The sequence below is a fragment of the Carassius auratus genome, unplaced genomic scaffold (genome assembly GCF_003368295.1).
Source record: "Carassius auratus strain Wakin unplaced genomic scaffold, ASM336829v1 scaf_tig00217326, whole genome shotgun sequence".
Lineage (NCBI taxonomy): Eukaryota > Metazoa > Chordata > Actinopteri > Cypriniformes > Cyprinidae > Carassius > Carassius auratus.
Window position 1 is genome coordinate 118,973 of NW_020529004.1, and position 24,001 is coordinate 142,973.

General features: G+C 40.3%; 1 long non-coding RNA gene across 1 annotated transcript; it reads right to left on the bottom strand.

Annotated features, from left to right (window-relative positions):
• Positions 1-2,216: 2,216 nt before the first annotated feature.
• On the bottom strand, positions 2,217-10,458 carry LOC113100662 (uncharacterized). Its single transcript, XR_003289759.1, has 3 exons — positions 10,372-10,458; positions 3,004-3,116; positions 2,217-2,471 (listed from the first exon to the last, which is right to left on the bottom strand). It is a non-coding gene; the product is annotated as an uncharacterized LOC113100662 (long non-coding RNA).
• Between the last annotated feature and the right edge of the window lie 13,543 nt (positions 10,459-24,001).

Below are 24,001 nucleotides of genomic sequence, written 5' to 3' on the forward strand. Positions count from 1 at the left end.
CGTCGCAGCAGCAGCATATTAGTGTGAGCTGTGTTTATGAGTTCCATCTCCATTTCTCCGCGCACCAGAACCTGCAGACCATCCAGCATGTCAGATACTTCGTCCACTGAATAAGTTCCCTCCATGAGCCTTTAATATGGATGTAAAAAGAGAGAAAGAAAAAAAAAACAGGGAAGAACATCTGAAGACAGAAGCAAAAGCTAAAAGGAAGATACTGTTAATACATAAGTGACTGTGGACCTTCACCTACTGTCCTTCAGGTCTTGGAAGCAGGAGTCAATCGTCTTTAGTCTCAGTGCCCGTTTAGAGTGGGCAAAGCGCATGTAACTTATTACCTCTTTCTGATGATGCTTATTAAACTCCTAATCAGCCTGTAGGTAAAGGCACAGAATATTACATTTAATGGCAATCTGGCCTTAAAAGACAAAGTTGGTGGCACAAAAATATACTACAGGGAAACAGCGCCTTCTTTTGGTTACATCATGGCACTTAAACACTAATCTACTAAACTGAAAACTGTAAGAATGTCATTGTAAAGTTCACACTACTACTTTAAAGCTGACTTTCATATCTGGTTTAAAATTATTAAAGTTATATACAAATAAGTAATCTCATATCAAACACTCAAATTCCAAGTTTGTGTGATAGGAATTGTTAATTTTCCAATTCATGCAGTCATTTTAAGTATGCAAAATAGTTGTATTACTGTTTATATGGCATTTCTTATTAATTCAGTGTTTAATTAAAATTAGAAACACTTTTAAGAAATAGTTTAATCATATTAATACTGTTATTATAGGGGAGTGATTACTGAACGATCTGGAAAAATTACTGTGATTTCTGAACAGTTTTTGTTTTGGTATATTGCTTGTAGCTGTAAATAATAATAATAATAATAATAATAATAATAAAATATTACGCTACAATGGAGTTACAGATATGCTTGAATTTCATTACATTATTTTTAGAGTTAGATTTTTTTTTTTTTTTCGTATTTAAAGGTATTAATGGCCTGAAAATGTAACAACCTAACGTGATCTTATAGATCTATCTAGTCTTCCAGATCTCCTCTTTAAATTTTTTATTTAAGAGATCAGATCAGTTTATTGCTCAGAGATAATACATAGTTTAATGAACTACTAAAATATAGCCACAAGCATTATTTATTTATTTATTTATTCTCCAATTTTCAGCTAATGTTAGCTGGCTAAGCTACTTATCATTACAGCAGGGTGATGCAGAAAAGAGTTTCAACGTGACCACAAGAAAAATAAACGTCACCAGAATTAAATAAAAACCTTAATATAAGGTTTGAATATCAAACTGCACTGTCATGAAAACAGACTGGGAATGATATGAACGACTGGAAGGTTTGCAATGAACGTTTAAGAGAAGAGCTTCGTTGTGCTTCTGAGTTGCACTTTCAAACAGAACAGCGTCACTCCATTACTGGTTGTGGCCATATACTGTAGGTTGTGACATGTCTATGACGATTACACGTGCAAAACAACAACAACAAAAGTTCCCAGAACTCAACGTGGCGTTTACATCACATTCTCATCACAAATGTAAAAAAAACCTATACATTACGCTACACAACAGCCATATGGGAAATGTAGTCACATACATCGCCCTGTCACAACCTACATGGTTTCCATCAGTTTTGTATTGGTTCTGATGGTTCCATTGCAAGTTTGCACTGGTCTTTATTTGCACATATTTAATAGTTTTCGTTGCAGTTTTGTATTGGTTCTGATTTGAATGTTTATCTGATAGCTGGTAATTAGGCCATTAAAAAAAAAAAAAGTGAAGTGACATTCAGCCAAGTATGGTGACCCATACTCAGAATTTGTGCTCTGCATTTAACCCATCCGAAATGCACACACACAGAGCAGTGAACACACACACACACTGTGAGCACACACCCGGAGCAGTGGGCAGCCATTTATGCTGCGGCGCCCGGGGAGCAGTTGGGGGTTCGATGCCTTGCTCAAGGGCACCTAAGTCGTGGTATTGAAGGTGGAGAGAGAGCTGTTCATGCACTCCCCCCACCCACAATTCCATCCAGCCCGAGACTAGAACTCGCAACCCTTCGATTGGGAGTCCAACCCTCTAACCATTAGGCCACGACTTCCCCAAATTAATATTATAATATTATAATATTATTAATTAATATAAGTAAATAATTTAAATTATTAATACAAACTGTACACAGGTTTTGTCAAGAATATAATTTTTTTATTTATTTAAACTTCATACCAACCTTTCAATAGCAAACAGTTCAGGTTGTTTTGCAAAGAATTAAGAATATGCACCTAAAATCAAAATTATTCACAGAATACTCAACATAGCTGGAATTAACACAAAACCTTGACATTACATTTTATTTTAATTATTGTTATTCATTAATGCATTATATAAATGCAGGAACTATGAACTGTTTTTGTGGCTTCATTGTAGCTGTCTCAGACCTGCAAAAAAAAAAAAGGACAATTCATTAGGACAATGTACCACTTAAACCACATTACCAGTATGTGAGATTATCCATACATATATTTATCAAAAAAGTTATTGATTTTTCTTTCATGCCTAAAATCATTAGGATTTAAAAAAAGATAACGTTCCATGTATACATTTTGTAAATTCCCTACCATAAATGTATCAACTTAAATTTTTATTAATAAAATGCTTTGCTTTGGATTTGAAATATTTTTCACAATATTTAGATTTTTTAGCACCATCAGATTCCAGATTTTCAAATAGTTGTATCTCAGAAATTGTCCTCCTAACAAACCATCCATCAATGGAAAACTTATTTATTATTATTATTGATATAAAAATCTAAAAAATAAAATAAAAACAATTACCCTTGTAACTGGTTTTGTGGTGCAGTTTCACAAATAGGCTTGAATAATTACATTGTCTACTTTTTATGGTATAGTCTCTATTCACTTCGAGTCATATTAGATAAGAGGTATATGATATGTATATGTAAACACTTACCACTGACAGTTTTATCTGGTTTATGTCACTGATCTCCTCAGCCAGGTATTTCCGTACAGGCTATATTTTCTATAAGGTGTGGCCTCTTTTCTTCAGCTTCTGAGACAGACACTCTTGTTTTGAACACACACACACACGCACACACATAAACAAAAATTGAAATTCAAGAACTGATGGACTAATCTCAGACTTTAAATCTGACCACTCTCAAGTGGAAATTAAGTAGCATATGTAACCTGTGCTGGCAAAGTTAGTCACATTGAGCAAAAATCAGTTGAGTTTTTTTTTTTTTCTCATTAAAAAGTCCTTCAAAATGATGTATAACTTGTTGAAATCGGACAAAAAAAAAATTACTGAGCTACGCCCGTTTGAAGTTGAAAGAGTTGGCAAAGTTTCTATTTTCAAAAGGTTACAAACCAAAATCACTGAGCAACATTGCATCTTTTCCTGCAGTTCTTTTCTTAATAATAATTCACTTTCCCTATCTGTCGGTCACTACGAGTTATGTCGACCGACAAATGGGGTCTCACTTGGGAGGCCAATCATCTCTGATTTTAAGAGAAAACGCCAATGAAATTGGCAAGTGGATTAACACACCTGAGCCACTCCCCGTGCCAACGGGTATAAATAGGGCGACAGGTGCATCCACTCATTAGATTTTTGCTTCGGAGCCGAGTAGTGGATGAAGAAATCGCTACAAAGCCATCATCTTTGTTTTGTTTTAAAACTGTTCCTGGTCGGTGTGACGGCGCATTACAGCGGTGTCCCTGCGAGTCGGCGATTCCCCTGGGCGCTTCGGCTAAAAGAGACAGTTCTAAAAGAGCAAATCACGGACGATTCGCGTTTTTTTCAATATGCCGTTTCGTCCGTGTCCTTCTGGATGCGGTCGTTTCCTGTCTTCAGTTGACGGTCACGAGCGTTGTCTGCAGTGTCTGGGCGTCCAACACGCTGAGGCTGCGCTCGTGGATGATTCATGCGTCTACTGTGGGCGTATGAACATGCCAGCGCTGCGATCGCGTCTCTCACTCCTCAAGGGGAGTGCAGCAGACCCCTCTGTCGCCACCCGTCCTGGTCTCTCTGGCTCGAGCAGAGGGCCGCCGGCTGGCGCTCTGGGAGATCTGAGGATCACAGTGAGAGCTTCTCCGCCGGGCCACGCCCCACGGACCTCTCACTCCTCACGCAGCGACTGTCCCGTGCAGCTGCCGATTGATTCTGCTGGGCCGTCTCACAGCGGTCCCAGCGTGTCTTTCGGTGCGCCGCCCGAAGACCAGATGTCGATTGCTGCATCGGGGGATGGGTTATCGACCTCTGAGGATGAAGGTTCGGCGGGGCTGCCCCCCTCGGGTGTTGTCGCTGCTGCCGAATCGGACTTGGAGTTGTCGGCCATGCTTGCCTGGGCAGCCGTGAGTATCGGACTGGAGGTGACTACACCGCCCAGTCCCGAGCCCTCACGGCTGGATGATTGGTTTCTCGGACGTGGCTCACAACCTCGTTCTGCTCCGGTGCCTTTCTTCCCGGAGGTGCATGAAGAGGTGACGAAGTCGTGGACGGCCCCTTTCACGGCCAGAAGCCGCTCTTCTCCCTCTTCCATCCTCACCACCCTCGATGGCGGGGCAGCCAGGGGGTACGTGGAGGTTCCCCAGGTGGAGAGGGCGGTTGCGGCGACGTGTCTCTCCGGCTGCCACCGTTCCGTCGCGGGTAGCGCCTCAGCCTGCTCGTCGCCGTGGGCGCCCCCCTGCGTCCTCTACGCCAGCTCCGCCCCGTGCTGAGAGTTCTTCGAGGCCGGCGCGTCGAGCCCCGCGCAGGAGAGCGGCGCCCCCCGTGTCACTCCCGGCTGCGAAGTCCTCAAAGAAGTCGACCAAGCGGCCCTGACACGGGCAACTCGGAGATGCGGAGAACTGCTCTTCAGGAGATGGCGAAGACAGCGCCGCTCCTTCCCCCAGAGGAGGGCCGGGTGGAGAATCTTCAGTTTCTGTTTTGTTCTGTTCCACCACTGGTCGAACGGCCAGTGGTACCCACATTTTCAATAAAAGAGCAAATTCTCCTTCCTCCGAGTTGCAAGGCTCGTGGGTTGACAATGAGCGACGGACAGCTTCCTCACTCTCACCCACGACGCCCCCTTTCACCAGCGGCCAAGAGGTCGCGGTTCGGAGACGCAACGCCTCTCCACGCGTCTCTGGCCAGTTCCTCCGGGAACACGGGGAGTGTGGTTGCGATGACCCAGGACGCAGTGCCTTCTGGGCCTTCCGGCACGACTCCCCATCGCTGCACCACTGCGGGTACGTCGACTGTCCCTTTGGTGCCACTTGTACGGTATCTGGGAGCGTGGCTTGCGCTGCCCAACCCGTCACGCTGGCTCATCCAGACGGTTCGACTCGGCTATGCGATTCAGTTCGCCCGGCGACCCCCCAAGTTCAATGGCGTGCTCGAGACTTCGGTGGCAGTCCAGGACGCCCCTGTCTTGCGAGAGGAGATTGCTGTCCTCCTGGCGAAGGATGCAATCGAGCCGGTCCCTCCAGCCGAGATGAGGACGGGGTTTTACAGCCCTTACTTCATCGTGCCCAAGAAAAGCGGTGGCCTTCGACCTATCCTGGATCTGCGAGTCTTGAATCGGGCCCTACACAAGCTCCCGTTCAGGATGTTGACGCAGAAACGCATTATCAAATGCGTCCAGCCCCAGGACTGGGTTGCAGCGATCGACCTGAAAGACGCGTACTTTCATGTCTCTATCCTCCCTCGTCACAGACCGTTCCTGCGCTTTGCTTTCGAGGGTCAGGCATGGCAGTACAAGGTCCTCCCCTTCGGGCTCTCCCTGTCCCCCCGTGTCTTCACGAAGGTCGCGGAGGGCGCCCTTGCCCCACTTTGGGAAGTGGGCATCAGGATCCTCAACTATCTCGATGACTGGCTCATTATGGCCCGGTCACGAGAAGAGTTGTGCGATCACAGGGACTTCGTGCTTCGGCACCTCAGTCAGTTGGGGCTTCAGGTCAACCGGGAGAAGAGCAAGCTCTCCCCTGTGCAGAGAATCTCTTATCTCGGTATGGAGTTAGACTCGGTGAGTATGACGGCACGTCTCACCAGCGAGCGTGCCCACTCAGTGCTGAACTGCCTGAGTTCCTTCAGAGGCAGGACAGTGGTACCGCTGAAACACTTTCAGAGGCTCCTGGGGCATATGGCATCCGCAGCCGCAGTCACGCCGCTCGGGTTGCTTCATATGAGCCTATTCAGTCCTTGGTCGGACCTTTCTTTTCTACGGGCCGGCGTGCCCTTAGAACAAGTGTCCCGGCACGTTGTTGTCACAACAGATGCCTCCAACTCGGGCTGGGGCGCGACATGCAACGGGCAGGCAGCTTCAGGGTCCTGGACAGGACCTCGACTGCTTTGGCACATCAACTGCCTGGAGTTGCTGGCAGTGCATCTAGCTTTGCGACACTGTGCAAGGTCAGGGAGGACGAGGAACAGGTCCGGTTGGTTGCGCCTTACTGGCCCACCCGGACCTGGTTTTCGGAACTCATGCGCCTCGTGACAGCCCCTCCCTGGCGCATCCCTCTGAGGAGAGACCTTCTCTCTCAGGGGCTTGGCACCATTTTGCACCCGCGTCCAGATCTCTGGAACCTCCATGTGTGGCTTCTAGACGGGACGCGGCAGACCTAAGTGATCTGCCCCCAGCGGTGGTAGACACTATCACTCAGGCTAGAGCCCCTTCTACGAGGCAGGCCTATGCTCTGAAGTGGAGTCTGTTCACGAATTGGTGTTCTTCTCACCGAGAAGACCCCCGGAGATGTCCGGTCAGAGTCGTGCTTTCTTTCCTGCAAGGTAGGCTGGAGCGTGGGCTGTCACCCTCCACCCTGAAGGTGTATGTGGCTGCCATTGCAGCACATCACGATGCAGTGGACGGCCGGTCCCTGGGGAGGCATGACCTGATCGTTAGGTTCCTGAGGGGTGCCAGAAGGTTACATCCTCCTAGGACACCCTTGATTCCCTCCTGGGACCTCTCTATTGTCCTGGCGGGACTTCACAGGGGTCCCTTTGAGTCGCTGGATTCGGTTGAGCTGAAGTTCCTGTCTCTCAAGACAGCGATCCTGATCGCGCTCACTTCCATCAAGAGGGTCGGGGACCTCCAAGCATTTTCGGTAAGTGAAGAGTGCCTTGTGTTCGGGCCGGCCTACTCTCACGTTGTCCTGAGACCCCGGCCTGGATACATGCCCAAGGTTCCCACCACTCCCTTCCAAGACCAGGTGGTGAACCTGCAAGCGCTGCCCCTGGAGGAGGCAGATCCAGCCTTGTCGTTGCTGTGTCCCGTAAGAGCGCTTCGCATATACGTGGACCGCACCCAGAGCTTCAGAAGCTCTGAGCAGCTCCTGATCTGCTTTGGAGGTCAGCAGAAGGGGAAGGCTGTCTCTAAGCAGAGGTTGGCCCACTGGATAGTGGACGCCATCGCCTTGGCTTACCATTCCCAAGGCGAGCCGTGCCCCCTGGGGGTGAGGGCCCACTCCACACGGAGTGTGGCCTCCTCCTATGCGTTGGCGCACGGCGCCTCTCTGGCAGACATTTGTCGAGCTGCGGGCTGGGCGACACCTAACACCTTTGCGAGGTTTTACAACCTCCGTGTAGAGCCAGTTTCCTCCCGTGTGTTGGGTAACAGGTAATTGGCGGGAAGGGCTGGCTGGGTGTCTTGCTTGCTGCGCCATTCCCCCTAACACGGGGATGTGAGCGCCTTCTTCTCCCAGTAGAGGTCCCCGGTTGGCGTACCCTGGTCGAGCATCCTCCAGCTCCCTCGGCGTCAGACTTGGCGGAGCAGTCTGTCGCCAGGCCCAGTACTGGCGTCAGCATGCCCGGAGCCGGTCAGCCCCTGTACTGGGCTAGGTGTCCATATGGCTGGGTTCCCTACGGGTAATCCCATATGTGTATTTTTCCATGGTAAGGTTTCCCTCTTGGCAAACCCGTGTCTTCCCTTGACAGATCGCTCTGTCAGTCTCTTCTGGCAGCCGTTCCATCCCTACTCCAAGGTAGGACCTGCCTCAGAGACCCTTTCCATATGTAGTACTGCCCCCTGGGCCAGTCCATATCGGTATTTCCACATGTCACCTCCCTACGGGTAGGATGTGGTCTCCGTAGCGACCTTTCCTAAAGGCTCGCTTCCCCATTGTCTTGCCAGCTGAAAGAACAAATAGTGAAGATTTGAAGCAATCTTTCACTGAAGGTTGGAATCCCTTCCATTTACTTTATGTGGGCGGAACAGCAGCATGGCCTTCTCCAGCAGCGATGTACTCACCCTTTGGCCCCTTCGGTACCAAGGTCAGTGAATTTGCGCTGGGGCTTTGGGAAGGTTACGACCTTAAGCGTAGCTTTTGTGGCACGCCAAGGCTTGTCAACAATTGCAGCGCCTCAGGGTTGTGACGAGGTTCAGGTTATGGCGTTTTCCATAGGCCCACATTTGTCGGTCGACATAACTCGTAGTGACCGACAGATAGGGAACGTCTCGGTTACGTACGTAACCCTCATTCCCTGATGGAGGGAACGGAGACGTTATGTCCCCATGCCACAACCTTGAACCATTCGCTGTTGCCGGGACACGTTCTCGGCTCCTCAGTGAAAAACCTAATGAGTGGATGCACCTGTCGCCCTATTTATACCCGTTGGCACGGGGAGTGGCTCAGGTGTGTTAATCCACTTGCCAATTTCATTGGCGTTTTCTCTTATAATCAGAGATGATTGGCCTCCCAAGTGAGACCCCATTTGTCGGTCGACATAACGTCTCCGTTCCCTCCATCAGGGAACGAGGGTTACTTACGTAACCGAGACGTTTTTATTTTACATCCGAACAAAAGCATTCAAGTAAGAAAAACAAATAATCAAATGTAAAATCCCTTTATTCATTACAAATAAATTAATTATTAAAACTATAAAAGCAGTTCAATTAGTCATTCTGTGTATACAGGTGCTGGTCATATAATTAGAATATCATCATTTCAATTCAAAAAGTGAAACTTGTATATTATATTCATTCATTACACACAGACTGATTTATTTATTTATATCTGACAACTGAGGAAAATCCCAAATTCAGTATCTCAGAAAATTAGAGTATAACTTAAGACCAATAAAAGTAAGGATTTTTAGAAATCTTGGACAACTGAAAAGTATGAACATGAAAAGTATGAGCATGTACAACACTCAATACTTAGTTGTGGCTCCTTTTGTCTGAATTACTGCAGCAATGCTGCGTGGCATGGAGTCGATCAGTCTGTGGCACTGCTCAGGTGTTACGAGAGCCCAAGTTGCTCTGATAGTGGCCTACAGCTCTTCTGCATTCTTGGGTCTGATATATCACTAATCAGCAGCAGTACAGTCCTTTTTGAAGCGAGACACTTCTGGTTCTGTCTGTTGTTCAAGAGTGGTTTGACACAAGGAATGCGAAGCTGAAACCCATGTCTTGCATTCGCCTGTGTGTAGTGGTTCTTGAAGCACTGACTCCAGCTACAGTCCACTCTTTGTGAATCTCCCCCACATTTTTGAATGGGTTTTGTTTCACAATCCTCTCCAGGGTGCGGTTATCCCTTTTGCTTGTACACTTTTTTTCTACCACATCTTTTCCTTCCCTATGTCTCTCTATTAATGTGCTTGGACACAGAGCTCTGTGAACAGCCAGCCTCTTTTGAAATGACCTTGTGTGTCTTGTCCTCCTTGTGCAAGGTGTCAATCTTTTGGACAACTGTCAAGTCAGCAGTCTTCCCCATGATTGTGTAGCTTAGTGAACTAGACTGAGAGACCATTTAAATTCTCTGCAGGTGTTTTGAGTTAATTAGCTGATTAGAGTGTGGCACCAGGTGTCTTCAATAATGAACCTTTTCACAACATTCACATTTTTTGGGATACTTGAATTTTGAATTTTCCTTAGTTGTCAGTTATAAACATCAAAATTAAAAGAAATAAAGATTTGACATATATCAGTCTGTGTGTAATGAATGAATATAATATACAAGTTTCACTTTTTGAATGGAATTAGTGAAATCAACTTTTTGATGATATTCTAATTATATGACCAGCACTTGTATTTATCAGGATATATATAACTGTAATTTGAATGTCGGATTGAAATGAACACTGTTATTAGAGTAGTTAATTGTTAGCATAAGTGCGGCTAATAATAACAATTAAAAAAAATAATAATTAGCATGTTTTTGTGTTTTGCTTTGGTACTGAAATTGGTACTGTGACAACACTAATAGTTAGACCTTGATTAATGTGTTCAGGTGCACTGCAGGTTGGAGCAAAACTCTGCATGTAAGTGGACCTTAAGAGACAATGTTGAGATCTCCTGCAATATGTTCTGAACATGCACTATAAAGAGACAGAATGACTTACAACACTGGTGTCCAGTCCTGGGCTGGAGGACCACCGTTCTGCAGAGTTTCTGCTGATCCTTGATCAGCTGCTCAGGTCCACTGGGGTTGGATCTAAACTCTAAAACAAGAGAAGACAACCAATATTATGAAGTAAAAAAAAAAAAAGGATTCAGAAATATGCACAACGTTTGAAAATGCACACAGATGAGAAGAAAGGTATGTGTTTAATGAGAACTTTCAACCCACTGAAAAATAAGAAGCAATATTAAGTCACAGATGCATTTTTATTAATTCTTATTAATATTGTTTAAATATGTTACAGTAACCTTGTGGTTTATCAATGATTTTCAGTCTCTGAAATAGAAAAGATCTATCAGTGCTGAATGGCATCACACATACATCATATGTAATGATATTTAACAAGAGTTCTAAGACTGTGTCGTCACTGGACAGCACAACAAAATACAACAGAGCCTTTTATAATCAGTGATGCTCTCTACACTGGATGCGGCACGACACAACAAATCACAGACGGTGATCTGATGCCTTTTCCTATATATGATGTACTGACACAAAGTTTAAATGATTTTTAACAGTCACTTTGGTGTGAGAGTGTGTAGCTTGGAGATAGAGATTTTTTTATGTTTCTGAAATAAGTCTCATGTACACTAAGAAAACTGCATTTATTTGATCATAAATAAAAACGGTAATGTTGTGAAATATTAGTACAATTTCAAATAACTGCTTTATATGTGAATATTTTGTACAATTTTATTCTTGTTTTCACAAAGCATGATTTCTGAAGGATTGTGTGACACTGGAGACTGGAGTAATGATGCTGAAAATTCAGCTTTGATCACTTATTAAAACAAACTTAAATAGAAAATAGTTATAAAACAATGGTAATTTCACAATATTAATGTTTTACTGTATTTTAATCAAATAAATGCAGCAGTGGTGAGCATAAAAATGTCTTTGAAATACATGACAAATCTGACCCTTACATTTTTGAATGGTAGTGTATGTTTGAGGAATTGCTTACTATTCATGGTTCATAATGTCATAATGTTCTTCGACAGGAAATATGACTCTAGAGCACAGCCATCAGCATGGAAGAACCAAGGAACATAAGCATACTGTCACTGAGACAACAATATTTATTATACAATGCCAGGTATAAGGCATAAACTATAGCAGATGTGAAATGCAGAAAAGAAAAATAATAATTCACAGAATATATAATTAACATAATAATTTACAATATATATTTATATTTTAGTTTTACTTATTTAGTAATGCTCCTACAGCGTGGACATCAAAATGTGTGTTTTCATCCTGTCAGCAGCTCCCTTCAGAAATGTTAAAATCAGGAACTTCTCCTGTGTCATAGAGGTTTTTTTCTGGCACTTCTGAAATCACAGAACAAGTTTGTATTTATGTGTTTAAGTTACCATGAAAGTTCAAAACCTGAAGGTTTCAGTCCATTTTCACGCTCTATGTAAGTGATGTAACGTTAACGTTATCCGGTTACGTTAGTGCATATTTTAGGATTAAACAGTGCATACTTTTAGGGTTAAATGAATTCGGTTACTTCCATTCATCCATTGATCTATATGGAGAGAGAGAGAGAGAGAGAGAGAGAGAGAGAGAGAAAGAGAGAGAGCTCATCTACACACAAGATGACATTAAAAGCCCAAACTTAATAAATAAGAGCTCATGTCTATCATTACCTCTTGTAGTTAGCCTTAGGTTAGAGATGCTAACGGACTTTTTCTGACGACACTAAACCATTTTTATAAAGTAAATATTAAACGAAAGCGTATAATTTACATGAAAAAAAGTGTCAGGAACACTTGAATGTACTATTTGTGTAATTTAATAGACTAAACTTACCTAAAAAAAAAGTCAAACCACACTGAGTGTCAGCGTTCAGCTGCTTGACTGTTGGGCTGCCACCTCGTTTCCATGGTGACGTCCTCCGCTCCAGTTCTGCGTGCGCGCACATTACAGCACGTGGAAGTCACGCAGAATTTCACTGTTATTTATCTGTTTTTGGGCTAAATTTGGACTAAATCCGACAGATAAAACAAATACCAACTTTCAAGTCAATTTTGAAGGCCATGACGAGTCAAGTTGATTTAAACAAAAAAATAAAATAAAAATAAATTAAATTAAATGGATAAAAAATAACCTTTCCAAATTACGTATGGTGGCAATCCAAGACAATACATGCAACCAATAGAAGAAAGCAATTTACCAATAAAGACCCACAGGGACCATTACTGTGACCATTAAAACCAACATAATTCCCATTATAACCATTAAAACCATTACACATTTTGTAATGGCTTCTATTGTTTGTGTTCATTTTTTTTTTCAGCAGTAGCCTACCCACTAAGACCATTACAGTTTTCCAAAGAAACCACTAAATTTATTGGAGTCATAATGGTTTCTACTGGTGTCCAGTAGATACCACCAGAAGTTTCTAAAGGTGTTCTATTGGTCCTTAATGGTATCCAATAGACAATACATGCCACCAATAGAAGAAAGCAAATTACCAATAGATACCCACAGAGACCATTACAGTGACCATTAAAACCATTAGAATTCCAATAAGAACCATTAAAACCATTACAAATTCTGTAATGGTTTCTATTGTTTTTTCAGCAGGGACAGTAAAAGAAATGGACAAAATCGATCCCATTGGATTCAATGGAGACAAGTGAAGTCAATTAGAAGCACGCACTTCCTGGGGGTCGAGCGTACTGCACAGACTCAAACTGAGCTTGATGTCGTAGATGTCACTATGGGCTTCTCCATTGACTTCATGCCTCCATGTCCCCCCGATAGCCTCATAGACAGTAAAAGATTGCCTGCGAGCCTCTCCTCCTGTCCATATGGTAATTTATCTACTGTGCGACAGAGAGTTGCAGGTTATGACGCAATCGTTAGCCTATTTTTATAAAAACTGCTTCTACAGGGCCACAACGTAAGATACAAGGTAATGGGGCTTTTTATATATTTTTGTGTTCCTTTAGAAATAATGAATCGACAAACGGAGTATTTAAATGCCTCAGATGTAAAGTTACTCGCTGTCTAAGTGACGCCAAAATGAATGGGAGTCAACTGAATGCTAACAGCAGGTGGGGGTCTGCTAGCCAGTGGCGGCGCCCAGGGATGCTTCAATAAAATATGAAACCCTGCCCCCTGGTAATCATGCACTTATAGTACTGAAGCCGCCTTTCCACTGCAAACCGCATTCGCATACGATTGTCGCATTTCGCCCCCTAGTGTCACTCGCATTGACCTTTCATTATGATCATACACGGCAACATGGGAGAGAAGTCGATCCTTGCCATCTCCGAATATCCCACTCAATATGATATTATGCTTGAATCATATCGAAACGTCACAAGGAAAAATTAAGCTTGGAAGAGAGTTAGCGAGATTCTAGGTCTGCCAGGTGTGTTTTTATTTGCCAAATGTGAAGAATGAATGCAAATCTTTGTCCCGCCTAAATTATCATCTAAGTAAGCCTAGTATTTCAATATAGTAGTATTATTCCATGTGGTTAACATAACAATGAACAGTGCTATCAGTTATGTTCTGACATGTTCACTGACACACACACACACACAAACACACACACACACAGACACACACACACACATTATTATTACTGCCTGGTATGTTCTGACATGCACATACATACAGTACACACACACATTATTATGTTCTGACATGTTCATTGATACACACATACACACACGTTTATTTTTGTGAAAAGTGGGGACATCCCATTTGGTTGTTAAGTCATGAGGTAACCATTCTATTTCCGGGTCCAAAGTCCAGCCCCTCTGCCTACTGCTTTCACTCCCTTTTTTTATTCAGCTACCATGCCGCAGTGCTGTGTCCCATGTTGTTTGAATAGATCAAAGTTAAAAAAAAAAACATTCAACTGTCATTTTACCACTTTCCCTCTGACAAGAAAGAGAAGAGGAAATGGCTGCAGTTGAATAAGGTAAGTTACAAATCTTAAACGAATATAGAAACTTTTGCGCCAGTGGCTAACGTTAGCTTTCATTTGGCAACAGTCTACGGACAAGCCGAAGAAGTGCCTAAATTATTTAGTATAGAAAACCATTAACTTAAGACCAGTTTAAGCATGATAATCTGTTAACGTTTCTCATTTCTATAATAATTGAGCATTGTTGAAGGAATCCCGAGATATAAGATCAGAATCATTATTTAAAGTCCTGGTATGTTCGCATATTTGACCCTGTTCTCAGTGTACATACACGGATCACACAAAAACAAACAGGACAACAAGCTAAATAAATACAGACACAAACTACAGTATACAGTACACACACCAGAAACAAAACATTTGTAGGCAGCAATTATTGCCAAAGATTGCTTTACTGTTATTGTAGTGTGTTCACATGACAAATAATTTAAGTAATGATATTTCAGTGATTTATTAATTATTATTATATTCTAATATACATTTAATTATCTAAGTTCTGTGCATGTAGCATGATCTACAAACTTGTATAATAAATAAATGACCGTGATTGTGATTATTCAAAGGACATCAGTATAGCTTATTAGATTTTTTATTTATGACAAAATGTTTTGATTCTATTAATCAGTGATCCCTTACACACTAAATCAAGGTTTACAAGAAAACAACAGGGAGACTTTTAAGTTGTAGCTTTAACCGAGAAAATTAACACTGAGTGACATATCAACTTGTCATTACATGCTTATCAACAGACACTATTTTGAATTGTATAAGTTTTTCCGAACTTACAACTGTGAGAGAATGTATGGAAGGAAACATTCTTTATAAAATGTCTCCATAGTGTCAATATTAACAGCCCAGGTAGGGTCTTTGAGTACTGGCAGAACTACAAGGTCAAGAGGAGTCCACACAAGCAGGTAACAGCTGTTAGCTCCAGTCAGGTGTAGGTTTCCCTGGATCTGATGCCAGTAGTTGTGTCTGTTTTAAAGTCCCTGTTCTCTGCTGCCTGCAGGATAGTCTTGTTTCTGGCTGACCATGGACACTTTACTTCAATCAGGGAGTCTCCAAACACCATCCCATCAGGAGATCCACCAAGCAGGCCATTGCTAGATAGAAACAGTCCCTTGTCCTGTATAACAACACCAGTGCGCTCAGTATATTGATGTTTTGCACTTGGCTCATGGAGGGTTCCCCAATCACATGCCTTAGGGGAAGGGGACAAATACCACTTAGTCTTTATAAGTGTATTCTTAGACACAGATGCATTCATTTTAAATATTCACTTATTTACTACAACTTACTTTAGATCCTTCATTGAGGTTGTTCTGGCCTAGCAGGGTTTTGAAAAAGGAAGGCGGGTAAGACTTCCGCTTGACTGCTGCTAAGACCAAGCCAAAGTTACTCGCTGTGATCCTTTTCTTGCAATATGCAAACCTGTTATAGAGAAACCAACCTTGAGGTTGTTTCAAAAATTGTTCAACACTTGTTATTACAGTTTCATGTAAAAACAATCTCACATTCTTCAATGCATTTTCTAAATTCTGAGCAATATTACAGCTTTTAGAAGATGCTTTTATCCATATCGGCTTTTCGTAGTTTTCGTAAGCAAAAAACATTCTCTTAGAGAAATGACAGCACCATGTTATCAGGGGTAACTTAGTTCAGACAGGAACCACTTTAGCAAGTTTACTTGAGTTTATTGAAAACAATTTATCTTTGGTGCTATGGTTCCTTATGGGGGTTCTTACTCCCAGAATAAGTGACATACACGAGCTTTAATATTAACCGCCTGGAACCATGAATTTAGAAATACATAACAATTAAGACTTTAAGTCTTTAAAGCAAACAGTGATAATCATGTAGATGTGGCAGTGGTCCGTCTATCCTGTAGCCTGGTTATGAAGATGGGTGTCTCGCAGCGGTGAGGTCCATACCAGCTAAGATTTTGGAAGCCTTAGTGATCTGAAACAAAGAAGACGACAGCCAGAAGGTGCACAGTAATGTGCTCATGCTTATAATGGGGAGGGAGGGTTGTGAGCCGTTGAGCATACTTACCGAGCCGTAGTGCCACGTATATATATATGTCCCGTGCAGGGGCGGGTCTACGTGGTGGCCAGGGGGGGCACCGGCCCCCCCTGAAATTCGATTGGCCACCCCAGGTGCCCCCCCTATAAGATGTCTTGTGATTGGTTCATTTTATGGCAAATCAGTCTATAGACTCTACTGAAGTTAGTTCGCGATTCAAAGAAGTGCAGCGTCTTTAGAGAAACAACGCTCGTCGCGATCTTGGACTTAATAAATTAATTCTTGAACTGGGTCTTCAGTCTGTGATTAACTCAACTCCTGTCTGTCAAGTCTTCGGGTTCAAATCATTCCTTAATCACGTGACAGACCCATGCGCTATTTCTGACATTTCTGTCACTGTGTTTTTGTTACTGTTTCTTGAGGATCTGTGGTGCTATTACTTTTTAAATAAATGAAACCTTTTTATAAATAAAATATTGATTAATTTGTCTTTTTGACTGTCTATCAGTAAATAAACACTAGGCTATATAATAATATAATAATCCAAGTTTTTATAGCCTAGTTTAATTTTTAATCCATTTTTAATAATATATGTATAAGATGCTTGCTCAAAAAGGACATAATGACATAAATTAAAAGCAAACAACATTTTGAATCCTAAACGAGTAACACTACAGTTCTATAGTCTAATCTGAAGGGTGAACTCAAAAGACATAAATCATACAACACGGTCATTTTTGAAGATTAGAATCCACTGTAAAAAAAAAAAAAAAAAAAAACCTTCAAAGTGATGTCGCCGTCATAGAGACGACTCGTTCTTCCCTAGTCACATTAAAGATTCGAATCGTTCAAGAACGACACATCACAAAACACCGAACAAAGAGCTGGTAGGTAACCTTTATGTATGGTTTAATATGTTTGTAAGGTTTTCTCAGATCAATATTTTTACACCGTCAGGCTCTGCTCGCGTTGGTCGTGGTTGATTTCAATCGAACGTTCAGTCAACGTTTAATAAAACACAATAAAAGTAAAATACGCTGGGGGCTATCAAACAATAAACAGTCATGTTGATTTGCATATTTTGTATCAGTTTATTTTGTGACAGTGACCACATATAGCAAGATTGCACCAAATGACAATATGCACAGAATGTTCCATAATAATAATTGTCTGGTGACACGTTACTTGTTAATGCATGAGAGTAAGTCAGTTAGAGAGTCAGTTAAATTGTCAGGCCTAACTTAGCCATTTACACATGAAATGTTGTGGATGCATTCTGTGCATTTCATTTACAATTTGATTTCTTTTTTTTTTCTTTTTTTTTGATTGAGAAAAACAGACACACATAAGTGTTTCTTTTGAAGGCAGTGAAGAAAGCAGTGGCAAGCCATGAAAAGAAGTAAAGATATAGGGAGTTTCTTTCAATGAAAAAAATAAATAAATATATGTATTCTCAAATTTAACTTAATGGATATATACAGGGATAACAAAAACTAAATTAATCAAAAATGTGCTTTATTACTGCATTTGTTTACAAGTAACTTATTCAAGTTAAAAATAATAATATAATCAATAGGATATACGTAATACACTGTAGAATTTTTTTTTTTTGGGCACTGGTGGCCACCCCATTAGGAGGCAGTGCCCCAGCATGGCCCCCCCACTGAAAATGCTCTAGACACGCCCCTGGTCCCGTGTCTAATAGGAGAGAGGTGGTGATTGGAGCGATTTGACAGCTGACCGCCTCAGCTGTTCACAGCCTTGCCTCCATGGCCTGACTGAACTAACACTGCTCTCGATTTATGCTTGTGTTGTAGTTTCAATGTGTTGGGCTCTCAGAACCACCAGGGTTTTGTTTTTATTAATAAGCTTTCTTACCATAATGCGTTCTTAGCCTGGCCAACTGTTGCTTCCTCAAATCTGCTGTGTCTCCTGATCACTGAAAGCAAGCATTGACAGCACGTATAAAGACTTGTCCTCAGCTTGGAAAAAAACTGTGCTGGTCACCAGCCCATCAAATGTGTTTATTGAGAGATTCTAGATTTTAAGTTAGACACAAGTTGTGAAGTCAGTGAGGTGTCCACAAACGTAGCCACGTAAGTGTATACAAAATAAATTTTAAATGAAAGCAATGGGTTGCATATATTTGTGTATTTTAGCCAGTTTTTCATGAGCCTAAACTATATAAAGTTTTTAGCTACATAATACACAGTCTGAAAGCCCTGGTTTAAATTTTAAGAAATTATGAAACATATGACATTGTACAAAATTATTAAGTGTTGGTTGACAATACCTTAGCTGAATTGTCATTGATTTAATGTAGTGTAATTGTGATGTTTCTGCCAACTTTAAGGGCAGATGAAAGTAAAAAAGACAAAAATCTTACCTGAGGTGTTTCTCTACTCAAAATCCACCCCATCCCAGTAAAACACCCAAGTTGCAACAAGGATGCCTGTGCCCATTATTTGTCCTCCTGGGTCTTTTGATGCCAGCTGAAATAATGGTAAGAAAAACAAATGGTTATAAAAATGAGAAATAGTATTTAGGATTGTTACACATGATGGCAATATCTCAATTTAACATTTCATATAACAATTAATTTTTTTTCTCTACCCAAATCAACAAAGCTGCCATATGATGGCACTTGTCTCTGCCAACTGGGCACTTACATGTGTTGTACTCGACTGTCTGGCCCTCAACATGCATCTGAATTGAAAACAATTTAACCCTCACACCCTAACACTTCTAAAACACATTACTCTCAGCACTGTTTATCATAATGATACTTCTGCAGCTAGCATGGTCATTTTGTTATATAGTATGCCAACTAACCTAACTCTCCAAATCCTGACAGGTACATATATACTTTTTCATCTTCGTTTACATCCACAGTTAAAGCAGTCCTGTATTTTTTTTTAATACCTCATACAGAACATGGCATATGTGACCCTGAAAAACAAAACCAGTCTTAAGTGTCAATTTTTTAATATTGAGATTTATACATAATCTGAAAGCTGAATAAATAATCTCTCAATTGATTTATGGTTTAGGAGGACAATATTTGTCTGAGATACAACTATTTGACAATCTGGAATCTGAATGTGAAAAAATTCTAAATATTGAGAAAATCACCTTTAAAGTTTTCCAAATTAAGTCCTTAGCAATGCATTTTTTATATATATTTACGTTAGGAAATGTACAAAATATCTTCATGGAACATGATCTTTACTTAATATCCTAATTATGTTTTTTTGACTATTGCTACATATATACCTGTGCTACTTAAGACTGGTTTTGTGGTCCAGGGTCACATTTATTATGTCAACTAGCTAATTTATCCTAGCTTAAGTTGATGATACGCTGGGAGGATGGGCAAGACATTTCTACCTGGATACTTTACATCTAAATGTGTTACCCATTCTCAATTTGGCTGTACGGATACAACAAACGGAGCGCTTGGACCCGGAAGAGGCTAAACATCACGCGTGACGTCAGACTTAACAACCGAATATGCGTAATGGTTTTTATACTTTACAAACTGTATATTCTATGGCCCTACACCAACCCTGCACCTAACCCTCACAGGAAACTTTGTGCATTTTTACTTTCTCAAAAAAACTCATTCTGTATGGTTTACAAGCGTTTTGAAAAATGGGGACATGGATGGGTTATGTCCTCATAAGTCACCCTCTCCTTGTAATACCTGTGTCATACCCATGTCATTATACAAAGTTGTGTCCTGATATGTCACAAAAACATAGCAACATACATACAGTACACACACACACACATTATTACCAGTATAGACTTACGTTCACTGACACACTGTCCTTTAATAAAGATTGAGTACTCATTTACTTGAACTTGTGTTAATTGCAGCATCAAGAGGAATTTGTCATATAAATGATTAAATTCTGTATTTAGTATAATTTAAATAGGTTTAATAGCTTAAGCATGAACATAAATAAGAGACACCATACAAACTGAACTGGAAAAGGCCTTTTGTGAAACTGTGATGGCCCTTAAAAGGCATTTGGTCTGTTGAAAGGACTTCTACACCAGATGCTGCCATGGAACCTCACCATGTACAGAGGACAAGTTAAATGTGTAGGTTTCCCTCACATGGACAGCCTCCCTCGAGGAATTTATTTATTTATTTTTTTTTTTTTTTTATTTTTTTCGGTCAACAAGCAAAATTCCATTTGCGGAATTTTGCACAGGAAAGCATGAAACTTAAAGGTACATATATACAACTGTACATATGCATGTACACATATATAACCATACAAAATAAAAATAAAAATAAATAAATAAAAAAAGATATTTATACTCTTATTTACCAAAAAGGTGTAGGCTGAAGCTAAAGCTTAATATGCCTACCCTTAACTCCAGACAAACAGCACTAATTAACATTAATTTTATATGACAATATATGATATTCTCATTGTATATTTAGAAGAATATGCATTATTCTTATTATTTTTATCATCACTACTACTACTAACATTATCATCACTATTCAGTATATCTTTTCATTACCAATCCTTTATAAAGTATTTTAACTGTGTTAATGAACTAGCATTTTTTTAACTCAACAGGGAAGCTATTCCAAAGCTGAACACCTTTATTTGATGGACATTTTTTTTTTCTAAATTGGTTCTACAATATGGTATATTAAACACATATGTCCCTCTAAGATCCTAATTACTGTCTTTCAAGCTGAACATAGCTTGCAAGAACTGAGGGAGGATATGTTGTCTTGTATACAGTATACAAATCTACCAAATCGTAGAATTTTCATGTTTTCAACTCGGTAAACAAAGGATTCGTTGGGGTATTATATGGAGAATATGTAATTATTCTGATAACCTTTTTTTTGAAGTAGAAAAACTGGAGTAGTTCTAGATTTAGATGTATTTCCCCAGATTTCTATTCCATATGTTAAATATGGAGTGATGAGAGAATATACATTATATATACATATAATATATATAATGCCCTTTTGTTCAAAATATATTGCAATTTATATAAAATTGCAATTGTTTTTGATATTTTCTTTTGAACATTTTGTATATGGTATGTCCATGCCATTTTATGATCTATAATCACTCCTAAAAACTTAATGTAATTAACTCTTTCTAACAAATTATTATCAATTTAAGTTCAATATCATTTTCTATCAGTTTATTATTAAATACCATGAATTTTGTTTTAGATCATTTCCAAGATAATTTATTTGAGTCGAACCAGCTCTTTAGTTTGCACAGTTCTCTCTACTACCATTAACAACTCTTTCAGATTTTGACCTGAGCAATAAACATTTGTGTCGTCAGCAAACAAGACATAATTGAGTACATCAGACACCTTACAAATGTCATAAATATAGAGCAAAAATAACTTAGGTCCAAACACCGAGCCTTGCGGAACTCCATAACTTCTTCTCTGCAATTTAGAATCTACACCATTTATGTGAACATCCTGAAGCCTATGCGTTAAGTAATTTTCAACCCAAGAATGTGCTATCCCCCTAAAACCATACTTTTGCAATTTATATAATAAAATATTGTGATTTATTGTGTCGAAGGCTTCTGTAAATCTAAAAAAAAAATTCCAACTGTGTACTGTTTTTTATTTATTGCTTGTGCAATATTTTCAAATAAATTAATAACTGCCATTGTTGTGGACTTATGTGCTCTAAAACTAAATTGTTGTTCCGTTAAAATATTATTTAATTATATATATGTATCCAGCCTTTTAACAAATAACTTTTCTAATATTTTGGAGAACTGAGGAAGCAAAGAAATGGGTCTATAATTAGAAAACAAATGCTTATCACCATCTTTATATAATGGAAGAACTATTTTCATTTCATTTGGAAAAATACAGGTTTTAAATGATTGGTTACAAATTAAGGTAAAAGACTGAACAATTTTATAAATTATTTCCTTAACTATACACATATTGTTATCATATACAATTACATATACAATTGTTATCTACCAATTTGTTTCCTTTGCAATATCTCACAATTTGTAATATTTCATTTTCGTTAGTTGAGCTAAAAAAAAATAAGTTTGAGCTCTTGTGGATAGAATCAATGTTTATGGATTTATTTTGTGGATGCACAAATATTGGATATTTTATATGGATATTTTATTTGCTAAATTATAAAAAATTTTGACAAAATAATCATTAAACTCATTAACAATTTCATTAATATTATTTATAATCCTATTATCTTTAATAAAATTATTTGGATACTCACCCTTATATTTTCTCTTATGTATTACACTATTTAGCACTTTCCAAGTTCCTTGTATATTTTGTTTATTTTCTATCAATAATATTGCATAGTACTCTTTTTTACTGTTTCTAATTATATTTACCAATTTATTCTTATATTCTTGTTCTAGATTTCAGAAATCTTTAAATCTTTCTATTGCTTCTGGTGTTCTATGTCTCACAATTGTAGACTCATATGTTGAGAATTTACTTTAAATACATTTTGAAGACTGCAAAAACAGGTAGCTGGTCACTAATATCAGTTATTAAAAGCCCCACATCTAATTGATCCATTTTGTTAGTGAAAACATTATCTATTAATGTTGCTGATGTTGTTGTTATCCTACTTGGTTTTCCTATTACTGGAAATAATGTTATATTACAGAAGCTGTTAATAAAATCTGTGGTCCCTTTATGTTGTCCCGGATTAAGCAGGTTAACATTAAAGAGCCCACAGACAATATAGGTCCTGTTTCCACTTTGACTTCGATACAATTCTACAATAAATTCATTAAAGATTTCAAGTGTGTCAGGAGAAATAAAGGCAGATAAAATGAGTCATGTTCACTGGATTACTCGTAGTGACTGGATGAATAGTCGAAGCATATGAATCAAAGCCGATGAGAAACGTTCCACAGTAATTCGTATGTCCGCTGAGACCGGAGTGATGAGGACTGGAAGCTTCCAAGAGCTCTGCGCTTTGTAAGAACAGGGGGTAGAGAAATCAGCTAAACACACTGGAGCCTGAGGACAAGACACGACAAGGTGAGTGCCAAGAACAGCTATAAGATCGGAGCTATTGAAACGAGTAACAACAGTCTGACAAAAAAAAAAAATAAAAATTAGAAGAACATAGGGAACAGGTGGCGAGCAATTAAGGTTCACAACAGGGAAACAAGGAGGGCGGGGAAAACTCAAACAGGTAGACGCGGTGAGCTGACAAGCGATCCAAACACACACAAACACACACACCAAAAAGGCAGGTGATTAGCCCGGAGACCCGACAGTACCCCCCCTCCCAGGAGCGTCACCTGATGCTCTAGGAAGGGGCCTACCTCGATGCCGCCGGAAGTCCTCTATCAACGAGCGGTCCAGAATGTCCGGGGACGGCACCCAGCACCTCTCCTCTGGACCATACCCATCCCAGTCCACAAGATACTGAAACCCCCTGCCGCGGCGCCGCTCATCGAGTAATCTCTTAACCGTATAGGTAGGAGATCCATCCACAAGACGAGGGGGCGGGGGGGGGCGACTACAAGCAGGATTAAGGGGGGAAGAGAACACCAGCTTGACCCTGGAAACATGAAACACCGGGTGA